General features: G+C 54.8%; 1 protein-coding gene across 1 annotated transcript in view; it reads left to right on the top strand.

Moving 5' to 3' along the window:
* Positions 1-20,777, top strand: part of CREBBP (CREB binding lysine acetyltransferase) — a 1,189,106-nt gene that overhangs the window by 923,487 nt on the left and 244,842 nt on the right. The gene's annotated exons all lie outside the window — the stretch shown is intronic.

The raw sequence follows: 20,777 nt of genomic DNA, 5'->3' as shown, positions 1-20,777 counted from the left end.
AGCATTCCACCCTTCTAGAGGGACACGACATGTACTTAACTGTGAACCCCGGTTAAAGTTAACTGAAGCCTCAGCTCCACAAAATGGATGCTGCCACCACAGACACGAGTCTGACCCCCTGCAGCTGGGAGTCCTTCCAGCGAGGGGAGCCTGGACAAAGGGTTTCCTGTCAGGGGCGGTGCTAGCACCGTCCCAGACATGGTTTTGTGTATCCTGGGTAGGCAGGGCTTTTCAGGAAGGTGACTGCTGAGTGGCACCCCGGTGCTCACTACGCATAGGCCGGTCTGAACCAGTTCCAGGGGCACACCAGCCCCTGGCCTGGGGAAGTCCGGCATGGCTGAGGGGTGTAACCACCCCCCACCTAGTCCCACCCATAGGCAGGACCTAGTCACCGGGTCAGCCCCCTTTTTTAGTATAAAGATGGGAGCGGGCCCCCTGTTCAAATTAGATCATCTTTGGAATCAAGACACGACTTTCTGCGAAAGGACTTCAAGATTTCTTCCTCAAGATTCTCCCTTGTGGCTAAGGAGTAGTCACCCTGCATCAAGCGGGCACCATCCTAAAGAACACTGCGGTCTGCTGCAAGTCCTTCATCACGAATCCGACGACCCAGCTCGACGAGACCCGGCTTCCCTGGCACCTCTGACCTCTACTCACCTCTACAGCCAAGCTGAGAACCGTGAGTGCGACGAGACCTCGAGGGACCGACGATCGCCAAGACTGCACAACATCTTTACTGCAAGCCCACCGTGTCCTCCACGGGTGAGTGCTTTGGGGTCCGAGAAGCCCCGACCCTGCGCAGCTCCAGCACCCAAGGTCAGCCTCCCTGCATCTCCACGATCTGCGTGGGGCCCTTCTGCTGTTTGCTGTGCACCGCGTTGTTTGGCTACTAGCCGGCTGGCTTGTGGCCTTCTGAACGACGCCCGACGACATCACTGCTGCTGGTCTGGTTGCTCCAGACTGGCCCTTGCTTCCTTCTTGAAGAGAGGCACCCCGGACCCTCCTGGTCCACTCCAGACGCCATTTTAGGTCCACCGCGTGGGCTTGAATTTGCCAAGGCTTTGTTGCCCAATCCTGGGTCCAGCGACGCCGACAGCTTCTATCTTCGTGGGACAGCTCGATCCTCCTTCCTGGTCGCCGACAACGCCTCCTGGTCCGTGAGATCTCCGAGCCCAGCGTCACCCACACGCCTTATCGAGGTGGCTATCATCCGGTGCCCTCCTGGTGCCCACTGACTACTGGCTAGTAGTCTCGAACTTGGTCCCCTCTGCTTTCAGGTGTCATCTTCCATCGATCCAGGCTTGGATCCACCGAACTTTCTTCACTGGTCGCCTGCCAGCAACTTCTTTCTTCCAGGCTCCTGGTCCGTCAACGAGGATTCCCGACGTCTTTTGAGTCCTATGCAGCTGCAGCCCCTGGGCTAGGTAACTTCGGCATCCTTTGCTAGAGAGCAACAGTTAAGTGGGGTAGTCCCCACTGGTGGCAGCATTGTACCTAGCAATAGGGAAAGGAGTTTTGATACAAAGCACCTTGGTAAGATAGTGCCCCCCTTTAAACAAGGGGATGACATCCACAAATGGATTACTGCTTTGGAGAGGGCCTGCACTGTGCAAGGTGTTCCCCAGAGTCAGTGGGCAGCTATCTTGTGGCTCTCCTTTGAAGGTAAAGGCAGAATCTGAAAGAGACACGTTAGTGATAGATTCCTTACCTTAGAATATCCCCAGGCGTCAGACTGGATCCGGAAATTTTTGCGTAGCAATACCCTTGCGCGCTGGTAGGCGTCGTCTGCGGCTCCGCGTCCGTCGTCGGCGTCGTGAGCGCCGGGATGACGTCGTCGGAGTATATAGACGGCGCCCATGCGCGCTGACGTCAGTTCTTCTTTTTTCCGCGCCAGCTAGCGCAGATCCGGAAGAAGCTCTACCCCCAGTCACTTTTTGACTGAAAACTTTTTTGATCTTTTTGATCCTCTGTTTAGTCGATTCTCGACTATCGGTGCCAGGGATGCCCGGGTTCAAGCCTTGCTCGAAGTGCGGCTGACTCATGTCGGTCACGGACCCCCATCGCCGGTGCCTGAAGTGCTTAGGCCTCGACCACGACGATCGAACCTGCTCCGACTGCCGGGCCCTGACGTCGAAGGCTAGGCGGGAGCGGTCCCGCAAGCGTCTCGAGCTGAGGCAGTCGGCCCCGCGCCGCTCCAGGTCCCGGTCCCGGTCCCGGTCCCATGGGAGGTCGAGGGACAGGTCGCGAGGTCGGAGTCATCGACGTTCCGGGAGTGGACACCGATCGTCTGGTTCCAAGTCCTCAGGTAAGAGGCATGAGAGGTCGGAGCGACGCCATCGATCCTCCGACCCGCCCCGTCGCTCGCACGATGCGACCGGGGACTCGGGCGACACCGCCCACGCGGCTCCGCGGGAGTCGCAAGCGTCGCCGCCTGCCCCACACCTTCGGGTCCCTGGGCACGGCGCGTCGCAGGAGGAGGTCGAGAGGTACCTCATGGCCATGAGGCTCCTCCCTCCTCAGTCGGTTCCCGTGGCGCCTTCGGGCCGATCGGCTCCGTCTGGAGGTCCTTCCGGGTCGGGCGCTTCGGCCCCGACGACGTCGGGTACTTCGGGCCCGGCGCCGCTGGCGACTTCGGTCTCGGCGCCGCACGACCTCGCTGGATCCGGCTCCGGATCCGGGACCTCGCCGGTCGACCCTACGACCTCGCCGGCGCCGTCCCTTCAGGTGTCGTCCCCGGCAGCCGATGTGGTTGCCGCCCCCAATGTTTCCTACGGTCCTCCTCAGGAGTCGGAGGGGCGCCGCTGGGCGCCGATTCCGTCGGCCTTCGGAGAGTTCTATCTCCACGAGGAGGCCCTGGCTGTTCATCCTGGTCTCCAGGAGCCAGGTGACGAGGAGCAATGGGAGGGGTCCGAGGACCCTCTGGCACGTGATTGCCAGTCGAATCAGGACTGGACATATGAGCTTGGGGAGGCCAGTGGTATTGACACCTCGCCAGACACTGGATTTACGTCGCCCCCGACTGTGGCTTCGGAGGCGGGTTCTGCTTACAGTGTAGTGTTGACGAAGGCAGCTAAGGCCTTAAACCTTCAGCTCCCCGTCGCGGCCGTGAAGACTAATCTCCTCACTGAGGTCCTCAAACAGCAGTCCGGCTCCGCGGAGCCCCTCCTGCCGTTCAACGAGGCCTTGTGTGACGTTCTTCTGGGCACTTGGTCCAAGCCCGCCACAGGCCCCCCTGTGGACAGGAACGTGGCCAGACGCTACCGCCCGGCACCGGGCGACCCTTGCTTTTTGTCCACCCACCCCACCCCCGAGAGTCTGGTCATCCAGGCCTCCAACTCCCAGACCGCATTCCCGTCGGCCCCGCCCGACAGGGAATCCAAGAGATATGAGCAGTTCGGGAAGAAGGTCTTCTCGTCTGTGAGCCTAGGGCTACGGTCAGTGAACACCAACTGTCTCTTGGGCCGCTACACCCACACTCTGTGGGACACGGTTGCGGAGGTGCTGCCACAATGCCCTGAGGAGGTCAGGGCTAAACTCAGCCAAACCCTTGCGGACGGCCGAGATGCGGCACGTTTTTCTATCCGGTGTGGGCTGGATACCACGGACTCACTGGGCAGGGCGATGGCAACGACGGTGGCGGTTCGACGCCACGCCTGGTTGAGGTCCGCCAACTTCTCGGCCGATGTCCAGGCCACCCTCCTGGACATGCCGTTTGATGGCCGTCGCCTCTTCGGCGACAAGGCAGACCATGCGCTGGAACGTTTCAAGGACTCCAGGGCCACGGCCAAGTCCTTGGGCCTTACGGCCCCACGCCAGCAATCGGGTGCCTTTCGCTCCTTTCGTGGCCACGGAAGGGGCGCCCCACCACGGACCGCCAGCCACACGCCGCAAAATGTCCAGCAGCGCGGTGGCGGACGTGGGAACCGCCGCGGCGGTGGTCGGGGTCAGCGTCGAGGCCAGTCCACACCTCCCTCAGCAGCCCCCGCCTCGAAACCTTCCTAGTCCGAGTTTTCAGGCCCATGTGACGCCTGTGGGAGGCAGGGTTCGCCATCACCTCTCCCACTGGCATACAGTCACTTCGGACAGGTGGGTGCTGCAAATTGTCCGAAGGGGTTTCTCCCTCCCCTTCGAGTCTTCCCCTCCATCCATGCCACCTCAATACCACCGTGTGTCGGGGGATCACTTGCAACTTCTGCAAGAGGAAGTTTCGGCCCTCTTGGCCAAGAGGGCCATCGAGCGCGTTCCTGGGCCAGAAGTAGGACGTGGCTGTTACTCCCACTACTTTCTTGTACCCAAGAAGGGCAAAGGGGGCCTACGCCCTATCTTGGATCTGCGGAACGTCAACGGCTTCCTCCGGATGGAGAAGTTCAAGATGCTCACTTTGGCTCAGGTCCTGGCTGCCCTGGACCCAGGAGACTGGATGGTAGCGTTGGACTTGCAGGACGCCTATTTCCACATCCCCGTCCTGCCGGCCCACCGGCGTTACCTGCGGTTCACGGTAGGCCTAGAGCACTTTCAGTTTACCGTGCTCCCCTTTGGCCTTACCAGCGCCCCACGGGTGTTCACGAAGGTGATGGCGGTGGTCGCAGCCCATCTGCGCAGGCAAGGGGTGTCAGTCTTCCCCTACCTCGACGACTGGTTGTTGAAGGCGGGCTCGCCCCAGACAGTCGTCAGCCACCTCCAGACTACGGCCGACCTCCTGCACTTGCTGGGGTTCTCCATCAATGTGCCGAAGTCACACCTGTGTCCCTCTCGGAAGCTCCTTTTCATCGGAGCGGTTCTCGACTCGGCGCAGTTTCGGGTTTACCCACCCGAGCAGCGGGTTCGGGATATTCAGGCTCTGATTCCTGTCTTCAGGCCGTTATCCCGGGTCTCGGTCAGGTTGACGCTGCGGCTTCTGGGACTGATGGCCTCCTGCATCCTTCTGGTGCGTCACGCCAGGTGGCGGATGCGGGCTCTGCAGTGGGACCTGAAGTTTCAGTGGGCCCAGCATCAGGGCAACCTGTCCGATCATGTCCTGATCTCGGAGGGCACTGCGAAGCAACTGCAGTGGTGGCTCACGGACCGCGACTGGGTCAGTGGCAGACCCCCTCCCTACCCCAGCCGGAGCACGTAGTTGTGACGGACGCGTCCCTCCAGGGCTGGGGAGGCCACATGGGGGAGGCGGAGATCAGAGGCCTCTGGTCTCCGGCGGAGTCCCAGCTCCACATCAACCTTCTGGAGCTGCGGGCGATTCGTCTTGCACTGAAGGCATTCCTCCCCTCTGTCAGGGGGAGCGTGGTGCAAGTGTTCACCGACAACACCACCGCCATGTGGTACTGCAACAAACAGGGCGGTGTGGGGTCGTGGACCCTTTGCCAGGAGTCTCTGCGCCTCTGGCAGTGGCTGGAACATCAGGGCGTGACCCTGGTGGTTCAACACCTGGCAGGCTCTCTGAATGCCAGGGCGGACGAACTCAGCCGCCGGTGCATGATGGATCACGAATGGCGTCTGAACTCGGACGTGGCGCAAGGTCTCTTTCGACAGTGAGGAGAGCCTTGGTTAGATCTATTCGCCACAGAAGAGAACGCGCAATGTCAGCAGTTCTGCGCGTTGGAGTTTCCAAGGCGGCACTCGCTCGGAGACGCTTTTCGTCGCGAGTGGAGCTGCGGTCTGTTGTACGCCTTTCCGCCTATAACACTTCTGCCCAGAGTGCTGAAGAAGATCAGGCGCGACCGGGCCCAGGTCGTCCTTGTGGCTCCGGACTGGGCACGAAGATACTGGTATCCCGAGCTACTCAGCATGTCAGTCGATCCCCCGATTCGTCTGCCTCTTCGGGAGGACCTTCTGTCGCAGCAGCAGGGGACGGTCCTGCACCCGAACCTGTCCAGTCTCCACCTACAAGCTTGGAGATTGAGCGGCGGCAGTTGAGGCCATTTGACTTGCCTCCCGAAGTCTGTGATATCATTCTGGCAGCCAGGCGTCCCTCCACAAAGTCGGTATACGCCTGCCGGTGGAACAGATTTGTGGCATGGTGCACAGCAAAGGCTGTGGATCCTCTCTCTGCACCCCTTTCGGAAGTGCTGCTCTTTCTTCTCTCCCTTGCCCAGCAGGGCTCTGCTCTGGGCACTCTTAAAGGGTACCTTTCTGCTCTATCAGCCTTCTTGAGGCTACCAGATCAACCCTCTTTATTCAAGTCCCCTATTGTGAGTAGATTTCTGAAGGGCATCACACACATGTTCCCTCCTGTTCCCTTCGTGATGCCCCAGTGGGACTTGAATCTGGTTCTCACCTATCTGATGTGTGCTCCTTTTGAGCCACTTCATAACTGCCCTCTTCGTCTCCTTACTCTAAAGACGGCCTTCCTGGTTGCCATCACCTCTGCCAGGAGGGTGAGTGAGCTCCAGGCTCTTTCTTCTTCTCCACCTTTCCTGTCTGTTCATCCTGATAAGGTGGTGTTACGTACACGTCCTTCCTTTCTGCCCAAGGTTGTCACGGCCTTCCACATCGGGCAGTCCATCACCTTGCCCACCTTCTTTCCGCCTCCGCATCCCTCGAAAGAGGAGGAGAGGCTCCACCGTCTGGATCCAAAACGTGCGCTCTCCTACTACCTAGACCGCACTCGCCAATTCCGGGTGGATGACCAACTCTTCGTTGGTTACGTGGGCGCGAAGAAGGGAAGGGCTGTACACAAGAGGACCATCTCAAGGTGGATCATCTTGTGCATCCAAGCATGCTACTCCATGGCGAGGAAGGAGCCCCCGGCTGGATTGCGGGCTCACTCCACTCGGGCCACGGTAACGACAACTGCCCTGGGCCGCGGTGTCCCCCTGCAGGACATCTGTCAGGCAGCCACGTGGGCCTCGATGCACACGTTCGCAAGACACTACTGCCTGGACAGTCAAGTCCGGAGGGATGGCTTCTTTGGCCGTTCCGTCCTCCAGGACTTTCTGGTGTGATATTGGTTCGCAGACCCACCACCGGGGTTGGTATTGCTGGGGTATCTATTCTAAGGTAAGGAATCTATCACTAACGTGTCTCTTTCAGATGCACAAGTTACTACTTGTGTAACGATATATCTGTAAGAGACATTAGTTAGTGATAGATTCCTTACCGCCCTCCCATCCTCCCCGTTCTGCGAACCGATATTTAGGGTTAAGGTCATCCCCTTTCAGGGCCCTAGTTTCATGGCACCAGTGTTAGTTCTATCATGGCTCTGCGTATCTGGCGCGGAAAAGCTGTGTTATCAGAACTGACGTCAGCGCGCATGGGCGCCGTCTATATACTCCGACGTCATCCCGGCGCTCACGACGCCGACGACGGACGCGGAGCCGCAGACGACGCCTACCAGCGCGCAGGGGTATTGCTACGCAAAAATTTCCGGATCCAGTCTGACGCCTGGGGATATTCTAAGGTAAGGAATCTATCACTAACTAATGTCTCTTACAGATATATCGTTACACAAGTAGTAACTTGTGCGACAAGCTCCTCACCACAAGGGTAGAGGATGCTAACAACTACAAAGTCTTGAAGAATACACTGGTTGAAGGGTTTGGCCTAACCACTGAGCAGTACAGGGTGCTGTTCAGGGATACCCAGAAAACTCAGTCTCAAGATTGGTCTGATTTTGTAGATTGTGCCACTAAGGCTTTTGAGGGCTGGTTGCTGGGCAGTAAGGTTACTGATTACAAAGGATTGTATAATTTGATGATGAGAGAACAAATTTTAAACAATTGTCAGAACCAGTTGTTGCATCAGCATCTTGTTGACTCAGATCTGACCTCTCCCCAAGAATTGGGAAAGAAGGCAGACAGATGGGTTAGAACAAGAGTTAAACAGAACCAGGGCCAGAATCAAGGTGGTCAGAAGAAAGCAGACCAGAAGGGTAAAGATTCTAAGGGGGAACAAAAACCAGAAGTCTTCGACAGGTCCCCAACAACCCAAAGAGGGTGGGGGTCAGGCTCCCCAAAAGAAGAAAGAAGGCCAATCTAAAAGGTGGTGCCAATACTGCAAAAGTAAAACTCACTGGTTTAGTGAGTGCACCAAGAAAGGAGGAGGACAGACTCCTGCCACTGCAGCCCCTAAGGCACCTGTGCCCCCTAGTACAACCAGCAGTGGTAGTGCACCTCCCAAGGGTTTAGTAGGGTTAACCCTGGGTTCTGAGGGGTGTGACAACTTAGTTGGTACACTCACTCAGGCTGTCCTTGTCAGTACAGGGGATATGGATATGTCCCCTGACATAAGTCCCAATAGTTTGGGCAAATACAGACAGACACCTTTCATAAATGGAAAAATGGCTCAGGCCTATAGGGACACTTGTGCCAGTGTCACCATGGTGACACCTAACTTTGTGGACCCTGGACAGATCATGCCAGGTACAGATTTCCTGGTGACCAATGCAAGCAATGTCACTACCAGTCACAGTATGGCAATTGTAGCTTTCTCCTGGGGAGGGGTAACTGGCCAAAAGAAGGTTGTAGTTAGTTCAGACCTCCCAGTGGATTGTTTGTTGGGCAATGATTTGGAGTCATCACAATGGTCAGAAGTGGAGCAGAGGACTCACATGGAAATGTTAGGCTTGCCAGCACATGTGTTTGCTGTGACCAGGTCACAGGTCAGGAAATGCCCCACTGAACAGGTGCTGGATCCTGGAACAATGGACCAGACACCTTCCAAGAAAAAGAGCAGCAGGGTTAAGGCTGTGCCTTCCCCCTTGCCCCAGGTTGAGGATCAAGTCTCAGAGGAGGCTGACCTACAGGAATTGAGGGAAACTGAGCCCAGAGAGTTTGAACTTGATCAAGTTGAATTCTTAGGTTCAGGGGGACCCTCAAGGGAAGACCTGGGGAAGGACCAGTTAAGCTGCCCTTCTCTTGAAACCCTCAGACAGCAGGCTGCTGCTGAGGCTGCTGGGAACGCCACAGGTACCCACAAGGTATACTGGGAAGATGGACTCCTGTACACTGAGTCAAGAGACCCCAAGCCTGGCATGACCAGGAGGCTGGTTGTACCCTTGTCTCAGAGAGGTTTCCTACTTACCTTGGCCCATGAGATTCCCTTGGCAGGTCACTTAGGCCAGACAAAGACTTGGGACAGGCTTGTCTCACACTTTCACTGACCTCACATGAATGAGGATACCAAGGAGTTTTGTCGCTCCTGTGTCACTTGCCAAGCCAGTGGTAAGTCAGGTGGCACAACAAAGGCCCCCCTTATACCAATGCCTGTGGTGGGGGTGCCCTTTGAAAGAGTGGGGATTGACATTGTTGGTCCAATGGAACCCCAGACAGCATCAGGGCACAAGTTTATACTGGTGGTAGTGGATCATGCCACCAGGTATCCTGAAGCTATTCCACTTAGGACCACCACAGCACCTGTGGTGGCAAGGGCCCTAGTTGGAGTGTTCTCCAGAGTGGGCTTCCCTAAGGAGGTTGTCTCTGACAGAGGTGCAAACTTCATGTCAAGCTACTTAACTGCTATGTGGAAGGAATGTGGTGTCAATTACAAATTCACTACACCCTATCACCCACAATGCAATGGGCTTGTCGAAAGGTTCAACAGGACCCTAAAAGGGATGATTCATGGACTACCTGAAAAGCTCAGGCGTAGATGGGAAGTCCTGATTCCCTGCCTTCTGTTTGCTTACAGAGAGGTCCCACAAAAGGGGGTTGGCTACAGCCCTTTTGAACTTTTGTATGGGCATCCTGTGAGAGGCCCCCTGTGTTTGGTGAAGGAAGGATGGGAGAGACCTCTCAAAAAGCCTGCAACCAGCATAGTGGACTATGTACTTGGTCTCCGCTCCAGGATGGCTGAGTATATGGAGAAGGCATCAGAAAACCTTAAGGCCAGTCAAGAACTTCAAAAAGCTTGGCATGACCAAAAGGCTGTCCTGACTGTTTATCAGCCTGGACAGAAGGTGTGGGTGTTGGAGCCAGTGGCCCCAGCAGCACTCAAAGACAAATGGTCTGGGCCCCACAAAATTCTTGAGCAAAAGGGAGAGGTCACCTACCTGGTGGACCTTGGAACTCCCAGGAGCCCCCACAGGGTGCTCCTTGTCAACAGGCTCAAAGCATATGTCGACAGGAAGGACATGAGTTTGCTCATGGCCATAGATGAGGGACAGGAGGAAGAGAGTGACCCTCTCCCAGACCTGCTCACTCAGAATCCTGATGATGGGTCAGTAGATGGTGTTGTCTTTTGTGGCAGCCTCTCTGAGCATCAACAGAAAGACTGTAAACAGGTTCTTCAGTCTTTCAGACATATGTTTTCTCTGACACCCAGTCAGACCAATTGGTGTACCCATGAGGTTGACACTGGTGACAGTCTGCCAGTTAAGAGTAAAATCTACAGGCAGCCTGATCATGTTAGAGACTGCATAAAAACTGAAGTGCAGAAAATGTTGGAGTTGGGAGTCATTGAACCCTCAGATAGCCCTTGGGCTAGTCCAGTAGTTCTAGTGCCAAAGCCTCACACCCAGGGTGGTAAGAGAGAGCTGAGGTTTTGCGTAGACTACAGGGGCCTCAATGCAGTCACTAAGACTGATGCCCACCCAATACCAAGGGCAGATGAGCTGATAGATAGATTGGCTTCTGCCAACTACTTAAGCACATTTGACTTAACAGCTGGGTATTGGCAAATCAGGTTAGCTGAGGATGCCAAGCCCAAGACAGCATTTTCAACCCCTGGTGGGCATTATCAATTTGTGGTAATGCCCTTTGGTCTGAAAAATGCACCTGCCACCTTCCAAAGGTTGGTGAATCAAGTCCTTACTGGGCTGGATGACTTCTGTGCAGCATATCTAGATGATATTGCTGTCTTTAGCTCCACCTGGGAGGATCACCTGGTCCACCTGAGGAAAGTGTTAGAGGCTCTGCAAGCAGCAGGCCTCACTATCAAGGCCACTAAGTGCCAGATAGGGCAGACACAGGTTGTATACCTGGGCCACCTTGTAGGTGGAGGCCAGGTTCAGCCACTGGAGAGCAAAATACAGTCAATCAGGGACTGGGCTCCTCCAACCACCCAGACTCAGGTTCGAGCTTTCTTGGGCCTGACTGGTTACTATAGGAAGTTTGTCAGGAACTATGGTTCAATTGTGACACCATTAAATGAACTGACAAGTAAGAAAATGCCAAAAAAGGTTCAGTGGACAGCAGGCTGTCAAAAAGCATTCGATGAACAAAAGCAGGCCATGTGCACAGCACCTATCCTTAAGAGTCCAGACTACTCCAAACCATTCATTGTCCAAACAGATGCTTCTGAGTTGGGTGTGGGAGCTGTTCTTTCTCAACTGAATTTTGATGGTCAAGACCAGCCCATTGCTTTTATAAGCAGAAGGCTGACCCCCAGAGAGAAGAATTGGTCAGCTATTGAGAGGGAGACCTTTGCTGTGGTTTGGGCCCTGAAGAAGCTGAGGCCATACTTGTTTGGCACTCACTTCAAGATTCAGACCGACCATAAGCCCCTCATGTGGCTAAATCAGATGAAGGGTGAAAACCCCAAACTGCTTAGGTGGTCCATTTCCCTACAGGGGATGGGTTTACAGTGGAACATAGACCTGGTACTGATCATGGCAATGCCGATGGGCTCTCCAGATATTTCCACTTAGAACAAGAAGACTCACCTGGTCAAGGTTAGCTTATTGTCCCAAAGTTTGGGGGGGGGTCATGTAGGAGAGTAGGGTCTGCAATCCTATGATCACCCAGATTTTTTGCTTTTGTTTCACTGGTTTACGACTTTCTCTGGCTGTGGGCCTGCCAATCAGACCCACAGCCTGGCTGTTCTCTTTCTAAATTACGACATGTACCCTAGGTGCATTTACCAATTGGTACTGGGCCACCTTATCAGACCCTGTAACTCAGGGCATAGGTGTACCCAGGGCTGCCAGGGGCTGCAGCATGTATTATGCCACCCCTGGCTGGCCTCTTAAATTTGACACAACTGGCTGCATGACAGCTGGGGCAAAGTCGTGTAAACACGCTTTGCTGTAGGTGTAGTATACCTATATCTAACCCTAAAATGGACACACAGATTCCTATCAGTCACTCCTATGGCAGGCCTTGACAATCCTGAAGGCAGAGTGCGTGGAATCGTGTGAGATGGTGCTCTGGCATGAGCTGAGCCTGTCTGCAGCTTGCGGAACCAAGTCCTAATAGCTGTTCCAGGATATCGCATACCATTTACTCTTAAGTGCATTATAATCCTCGCGGTTAAATGCTAACTTTGGTATTGCTTTATCAAAACATGTCGAGTAAGGTGTCATACGAATTGGAATACTAACCCCTCGCCAATTCTGGCGACGGGGTTAGCATTCCACCCTTCTAGAGGGACACGACATGTACTTAACTGTGAACCCCGGTTAAAGTTAACTGAAGCCTCAGCTCCACAAAATGGATGCTGCCACCACAGACACGAGTCTGACCCCCTGCAGCTGGGAGTCCTTCCAGCGAGGGGAGCCTGGACAAAGGGTTTCCTGTCAGGGGCGGTGCTAGCACCGTCCCAGACATGGTTTTGTGTATCCTGGGTAGGCAGGGCTTTTCAGGAAGGTGACTGCTGAGTGGCACCCCGGTGCTCACTACGCATAGGCCGGTCTGAACCAGTTCCAGGGGCACACCAGCCCCTGGCCTGGGGAAGTCCGGCATGGCTGAGGGGTGTAACCACCCCCCACCTAGTCCCACCCATAGGCAGGACCTAGTCACCGGGTCAGCCCCCTTTTTTAGTATAAAGATGGGAGCGGGCCCCCTGTTCAAATTAGATCATCTTTGGAATCAAGACACGACTTTCTGCGAAAGGACTTCAAGATTTCTTCCTCAAGATTCTCCCTTGTGGCTAAGGAGTAGTCACCCTGCATCAAGCGGGCACCATCCTAAAGAACACTGCGGTCTGCTGCAAGTCCTTCATCACGAATCCGACGACCCAGCTCGACGAGACCCGGCTTCCCTGGCACCTCTGACCTCTACTCACCTCTACAGCCAAGCTGAGAACCGTGAGTGCGACGAGACCTCGAGGGACCGACGATCGCCAAGACTGCACGACATCTTTACTGCAAGCCCCCCGTGTCCTCCACGGGTGAGTGCTTTGGGGTCCGAGAAGCCCCGAACCTGCGCAGCTCCAGCACCCAAGGTCAGCCTCCCTGCATCTCCACGATCTGCGTGGGGCCCTTCTGCTGTTTGCTGTGCACCGCGTTGTTTGGCTACTAGCCGGCTGGCTTGTGGCCTTCTGAACGACGCCCGACGACATCACTGCTGCTGGTCTGGTTGCTCCAGACTGGCCCTTGCTTCCTTCTTGAAGAGAGGCACCCCGGACCCTCCTGGTCCACTCCAGACGCCATTTTAGGTCCACCGCGTTGGCTTGAATTTGCCAAGGCTTTGTTGCCCAATCCTGGGTCCAGCGACGCCGACAGCTTCTATCTTCGTGGGACAGCTCGATCCTCCTTCCTGGTCGCCGACAACGCCTCCTGGTCCGTGAGATCTCCGAGCCCAGCGTCACCCACACGCCTCATCGAGGTGGCTATCATCCGGTGCCCTCCTGGTGCCCACTGACTACTGGCTAGTAGTCTCGAACTTGGTCCCCTCTGCTTTCAGGTGTCATCTTCCATCGATCCAGGCTTGGATCCACCGAACTTTCTTCACTGGTCGCCTTCCAGCAACTTCTTTCTTCCAGGCTCCTGGTCCGTCAACGAGGATTCTCGACGTCTTTTGAGTCCTATGCAGCTGCAGCCCCTGGGCTAGGTAACTTCGGCATTTCGGTGCCCCAGCATAGCCTCACTATCCAAGGGTCAGAATCTACTTTCGTTTTCTCCCTACCAGGTCGGGTTCGCCCGAGAACACTAACTTTGCAATTTCTAGCTACCATAGACTTTGTCCCGCATCTCGCGTGAGAGTGCACACACTGCACCCGAGTCTCCTGGGTCTCCTAGAAGTAATCTAACGATTCTATAGTCAAGTCCTAGCGATTCCAAAGCCTATTAGTACTGTACTTACCTGCTAGTAATTTCACATTCCACTTTTCTAGTATATGGTTTTCCGTGCCCCTCACCTACTCGTACTTCTCCGGGGCTCATAGGGTGTACTACAGACTAGACTACATCTTTCTGTCCAGGCAGACACTAAGTTTGGAGGATGCGGCGCAGTATCAGGCGAGAGGTATATCGGACCACTCGCCTCTCCTGGTACAGGTGGGGGGGCGACGGGCGGGGGTAACTAAGAAGTGGCGACTGACGGCCTGGGATTTACAGAATAAAGATCTACTAAAGGGCCTAAGAGCAGATGTGAAGGTCTCGTCAGGGATGGTCCTCTGGGAAGCCCTTTAGGCGGTCCTGCGGGACAGGGCCCAGAACAGATTGGCATCGGAAAAGAGGAAAGTGCAGGAGGAGGTCCGAACTTTGGAAGCCCAGATTCTGGACTTGGAACGCGATCATGTGGTCAATCAAGACTTACAGACTCTTCGACGACTGCTGGATGCGCAGCGACAATACAGGGATTTGGTGACGGGAGAGGCAAAAGCGCAGGCGCTTGCGAAGTTACATCGGCTGACCGATGTGGGGGATAAGTTCGGGAGGCTCTTGGCGTGGCTGAGCAGGAAAGAGAGGGATGCGCGGTGGGTGGAGCAGGTAAGGGACAAACCGGGGCAGTTGCGGCAGACAAACGCGCAAATAGCTCAGACCTTTGCCGACTATTACGGGGCCTTTTATGAGGCTAGGGACCTGGGTACGCAGGAAGACGCGTTGAGGTAGATGGCCCAAATTGACATCCCTGTGCTCTCAGAGGATGACCAGAGGGACTTGAAGGGGGGGGATAACCATAGATGAAATTAAGGAAGCCTTGTCTAAACTTCGTCCGGGGAAATCCCCTGGCCCCAACGGGTTTCCCGCTGAATTCTTTAAAAAAACAGCGGACCTCCTGGCTCTGTTCGAGGGAGCGACACAGGAGGGTGTGCTGCCGCCTGATTTACGCATGGCCACAATTATTCCGATATATAAAGCAGGTAAACCCCCAGAGGACTGCGCGTTGTACCGCCCCATATCTCTTCTGAACGTGGAAGTTAAACTCCTAGCGAAAATCTTAGCTCTCCGATTATGGCGGGTGATCCCGGATCTGGTTCATTTGGACCAGACAGGCTTTCTACCGGATAGGGCTACCAGACTGAACCGTAGAAGGACCCACGATTGGTTGATGGAGGTGAGTGCTCGGCGGGACCCCCTGGACGCCGAACAGGCGTTTAACGCGGTGCACTGGCCTTTTCTCGAAGGAGTGTTGTCCAGATTCGGCTTCGGACCTAAGTTCAGGCAGTGGGTGCGGTTGCTGTATACAGAACCCAGGGCCAGAGTTAAGGTCAATCGGGTGGTGTCTGAGGATTTCCCCATAAGAAGGGGAACCAGACAGGGGTCCCCCTGTCCCCATTGCTTTTTGCTCTAACCATAGAAGTAGGGGCATGCGCGGTCCGGCAGAATGGGATATTAGGGGCTTTAGAAATGACAAGTATGACCCACACGAAGAAAAAATATCGCTGTACGCGGGCGACGTCCTCCTGTACATCACCCGCCCCGCCACCACTGTCCCGGCGCTGTTCTCTGTGCTGGACCGATATGGAGCTCACGCGGGCTATCCGCTTAATTGGCATAAGTCAATTCTCTATGACCCCCGGGGGGGGGGGAAGGACTGGTCCTACTTGCCGGGGCAGCTGAGAACAACGGATCAGGGGTTTATGTATCTGGGGATGTATCTGACATTAGATAGCAACCTCTCATACGAGAAGAACGTCAAGCGGGTGTTGAATAACTTAGCTGAGGATGCTGCTAGGTGGAAGGCGCTCCCCCTCACGATCTTTGGCCGCGCGGAACATCTCGCACCTATCAATGAATGGTTGCATGCCCTGGCAATGCATCCCACTTATGGCCTGGAGCGGAGAACCAGGACGCAGCGCACTTGGATATACTATCTTTATGGAGGCAAGGGTAAGGAACGTTTGCATTCCGCCACCAGAGTCACCCTGGGGATATGGGAGAGGGCGACTAGGGCAATAGGGTGGACGCACACACCATCTGAAAGAGACACGTTAGTGATAGGTTCCTTACCTTAGAATATCCCCAGGCGTCAGACTGGATCCGGAAATTTTTGCGTAGTAATACCCCTGCGCGTCGGTAGGCGTCGTCCGTGGCCCCGCGTCCGTCGTCGGCGTCGTTAGCGCCAGAATGAAGTCATCGGAGTACTTCGACGCCGCCCATGCGTGCTGACGTCAGTTCTTTTTTCCGCGCCAGCTAGTGCAGATCCGGAGAAGCTCTACCCCTGGTCATGTTTTGACTAAATTTTTTGATCTTTTTGATCATTTCTTTACTTGAGTCTTCGACTCTATCGGTGCCGGTAGGAATGCCCGGGTTCAAACCCTGCTCGAAGTGCGACCGACTGATGTCTGTTACCGACCGATGTCGGTTACCGACCGCCATCGCCGGTGCCTGAAGTGTTTAGGCCTCGACCACGACGACCGCACCTGCTCCGACTGCCGGGCCCTGACGTCTAAAGCTAGGCGGGAGCGGTCCCGCAAACGGCTCGAGCTCCAGCAGTCCGCCCCGCGCCGTTCCAGGTCCCAGTCCCACGGGAGGTCGAGGGACCGTTCGCGGGGTCGGAGTCATCGCAGCTTCGGGAGTCGACAGCGGTCGTCAGGATCCAAGTCCTCAGGTAAGAGGTCGGAGAGACGTCATCGTTCCTCCGACCCACCCCGACGCTCGCACGATGTGGCCGGGGGTTCGGGTGACACCACCCACGCGGCTCCGACGGAGTCACAAGCGTCGCCGCATGCCCCACACCTTCGGGTCCCTGGGCACGGCGCGTCGCCGGAGATCGAGCGGTACCTCATGACCATGAGGGCCCTCCCTCCTCAGCCGGGTTCCGTGGCGCCTCCGGGCCCAACAGTCCCGACTAGAGGCCCTAGCGCGTCTTGTGCTTAGGCCCCGACGCAGTCGGGTGCATCGGCCCCGGCGCCGCAGGACCTCACCGGATCCGCTTCCGGATCAGAGTCGTCGGCACCCGCTGTGGATGCCGTCCCCAATCTTCCCTTCGGTCCGACTCTGGCGCCGGAACGGCACCGCTAGGCGCCGCTTTTGACGGCCTTTGGAGATTTTTATTTCCATGAGGAGGCCCCGTCTGTTGCCCCTGTTTTACAGGAGACTGGTGACGAGGGTGACTGGGAGGGGTCTGAAGACCCTCTGGCATTGTAGTGCCAGTCTCAAGACGACTGGACATATGAGCTTGAGGATCCCAGTGGTATTGACACTTCGCCAGACACTGGATTTGTCTCCCCTCCCACCGTGGCTACGGAGGAGGGGTCTACTTACAGTGTAGTTTTGACGAGGGCGGCCAAGGCCTTAAACCTTGAACTCACCGTCGCGGCCGTGAGGACTAACCTCCTCAAAGAGGTTTTTAAACCGCAGGCAAGCTCCAGTGAGCCCCTGCTGCCGTTCAATGAGGCCTTGTGCGACGTTCTTGTGGGCACTTGGTCCAAGCCCGCCACAGGTCCACCTGTGGATAGGAGCGTGGCCAGACGCTACCGCCTGGCCCCGGGCAACCCTTGCTTTTTGTCCACCCATCCCACCCTGAGAGCCTGGTTATTCAGGCCTCCACTTCCCAGACCGCATTCCCGACGGCTCAGCCCGATCGGGAATCCAAGAGATGTGAACAATTCGGGAAGAAAGTGTTCTCGTCCCTGTATTTAAGGCTGCGGTCTGTCAATACCGCCTGTCTCTTGGGCTGCTACACCCACACCCTGTGGGACGCGGTCGCGGACGTGCTGTCACAATGTCTGGAGAAGGTCCGGGCTAAACTCGCCCAAACCCTTGTGGAGGGCCGAGATGCAGCGCGATATTCCGGTGTGGGCTGGATACCACGGACTCACTGGGCAGGGCGATGGCAACTGTAGGAGAGTAGGGTCTGCAATCCTATGGTCACCTCAGATTTTTGCTTTTTGCTTCACTGGTTTACGACTTTCCCTGGCTGTGGGCCTGCTAATCAGACCCACAGCCTAGCTGTTCTCTCTCTAAATTGACATCCATGTACCTTAGGTGCATTTACCAATTGGTATTGGGTCACTCTTGTAAGTCCTTGTACAGTGTACCATAGGTACCCAGGGCATAAGTGAACCCAAGGCCTACCAGGGGCTGCAGCATGTATTATGAATATGGAATATTAAATAATGAAATGAATTATATTGTCACTATTGCTTTCTTAATGTTCACAAGTTTGTAAAACTACTATAAGGCATATGAATTAAGTCAATTGATGAACTGATGTAGGTCGATGAGGGAAATCTTTAGTATATTGTGTTTTTGCATACCCCTCTTTTCCCTGACCTAGAATTATTGTAGAGGGGGTTCCCCAAGTTTAGCTTTGGCCAAGTGCAGTCAATCTTCGTTCTCCAAGTGTTAGATTTATGATGACTTTCCTAGACTTTTTGACCCATACCATCTAAGATAAGCAATCTCTCTGTATGTTGGCTTTGTACATCTCCCTTAAGCTAATTTATAGAGAAGTGTCTTGATGTTGCGAAAAGTATTATGAATCTTGGCACATGTTTCACCTAGTAACTTCTCCTTTAAATATCTAAAAGGTAAATGTATAGTAATATAGTGTTTGTGGCATGTGTAGCTGTAGATATACATGCTGTGCATGCTTCTGCCGTCTAGTATTTGACTCAGAAGTGTGCTACTTGTTTTCCATCGAAGACTTCAGGAGGTATGGTTGGCCCACCTATTTCTGGTAATGAGCTTGGGCATCGGCTCCATTGCTAGATTTTTCTTTCTGCCGTCTGGTTTGGACATGCTTCGGGCTGATGCCCTCTGCTTTTTGGCACTGGTGCCTCTTGATTCTTCCACCCCAATCCACATCAAGAATCTTCTTTTGCTTCCCATTAGCTTCAACTTTGACTCTCAAGTTCCTTCCAACGTCCTTTCGGGGCTCCCGTCCCTTTCCGGGGCCTAATGCTCTGATTCTTCCAATGAGAATGTAGACTCTAATCAAAAGAACTCCTAACCAGTATTGTCCACAGTGCCATTTGAAATACTCCCAAACGGATCATCGGGTCTACAACTTCTCTCCCCAGAGAAAGTCAAGTCATCCTGTGCTGCCTTCCAGTCCAAAAAGATACTTCAATACTGTCAAAATCGACACCTAGGCCAATATACCATATCGCACTACTGGGAAGACGACACCCCGGGTCTCTCTTTGGGCCAGCAGTTCCTCTGCTTCAGCCCAGAACTGAGCTCACGTTCCAGCTCCGAGTCAGAAGAACTGTCTCTCGTCCAACAGACGACTTCACCTGGGAGTACAACACACCTCCACACAAGCATCAGCAGGCCCAACACTGGCCTCAAGAGGGTGGGGCATCGAACCCCAAAGTCCACTCCCAGACTTCCAGTCCACCACTGGCTGAAGGCCATGACTAGCACTAAACGAAAGCCTCAGAGCAGAGTCCAAGCCAACTACCTGTGCAGAAACAACCTCTCCAACCCCTGTGCCGACAACGCCTTCCAAGCTGGCACCAAAAGCTGCTTCAGCTATCCAGAATCGTTCTGCTCTGAAAAGCCACTCAGCGCATGACGTCGAAAAACCTGTGTTGGCGTTTGATGGCCAAAGCCACATTGGCAACTGGGTTGGATGACCAATGTAGGAAGGTGGATACCTGACTATGGTTACCCCCAACTTTTTGCCTGGTGTTTTTGCTGGTTTTCCGACTTAGTTGACCTGGGACCCTGCTATTCAGGGCCCCAGGCCTACTGCTCTCTCTGTAAAATGGATTCCCTGTACCTTAGGTACATAACCAATTGGCCACCTTATCAGACCCTGTAACTCAGGGCATAGGTGTACCCAGGGCCTACCAGGGGCTGCAGCATGTATTATGCCACCCCTGGCTGGCCCTCTAAATCTGACACACCTGGCTGCACGACAGCTGGGGCAAGGTGGTGTAAACACCCTTTGCTTTAGATATAGTATACCTATATCTAACCCTAAAATGGACACCCGTATTCCTATCAGTCACTCCTATGGCAGGCCTTGACAATCCTGAAGGCAGAGTGCTTGGAATCGTGTGAGATGGTGCTCTGGCAGGAGCTGAGCCCGTTTGCAGCTTGCGGAACAAAGTCCTAATAGCTGTTCCATGATAACGCATACCATATACTCTTAAGTGCATTATAATCCTCGCGGTTAAATGCCAACTCTGGTATCGCTTTATCAAAACATGTCGAGTAAGGTGTCATACGAATTGGAATACTAACCCCTCGCCAATTCTGGCGACGGGGTTAGCATTCCACCCTTCTAGAGGGACACGACATGTATGTAACTGTGAACCCCGATTAAAGTTAACTCGAGCCTCAGCATCACAAAATAGATGCTGCCACCACAGACACAAGTCTGACCCCCTGCAGCTGGGAGTCCTTCCAGCGAGGGGAGCTCGGACAAAGGGTTTCCAGTCAGGGGTGGTGCTAGCACCATCCCAGACAGGGTTTTGTGTATCCTGGGTAGGCAGGGCTTTAGAGGAAGGTGACTGCAAGTGGCACCCCGGTGCTCACTATGCATCTGCCGGCTAGAATCTGTTCCAGGGGCACACCAGCCCCTGAGCTGGGGAAAGTCCGGCATGGGAGAGGGGTGTAACCACCCCCCTTCCTGGTCCCACCCATGGGCAGGACCTAGTCGCGTGCCAGCCCCTTTTCCTAGTATAAAGATAGGAGCGGGCCCCCTTCCAAATTAGATCATCTTTGAATCCTGAAACTACTTTCTACGAAAGGAACTCTCGACTTATTCTCAATATTTCTCCCTTGC

The sequence above is a fragment of the Lissotriton vulgaris genome, chromosome 10, assembly GCF_964263255.1.
Source record: "Lissotriton vulgaris chromosome 10, aLisVul1.2, whole genome shotgun sequence".
Classification (NCBI taxonomy): Eukaryota; Metazoa; Chordata; class Amphibia; order Caudata; family Salamandridae; genus Lissotriton; species Lissotriton vulgaris.
Note: the sequence above shows the minus strand (reverse complement) of the source record. Positions and strands in the feature narration are given on the sequence as shown.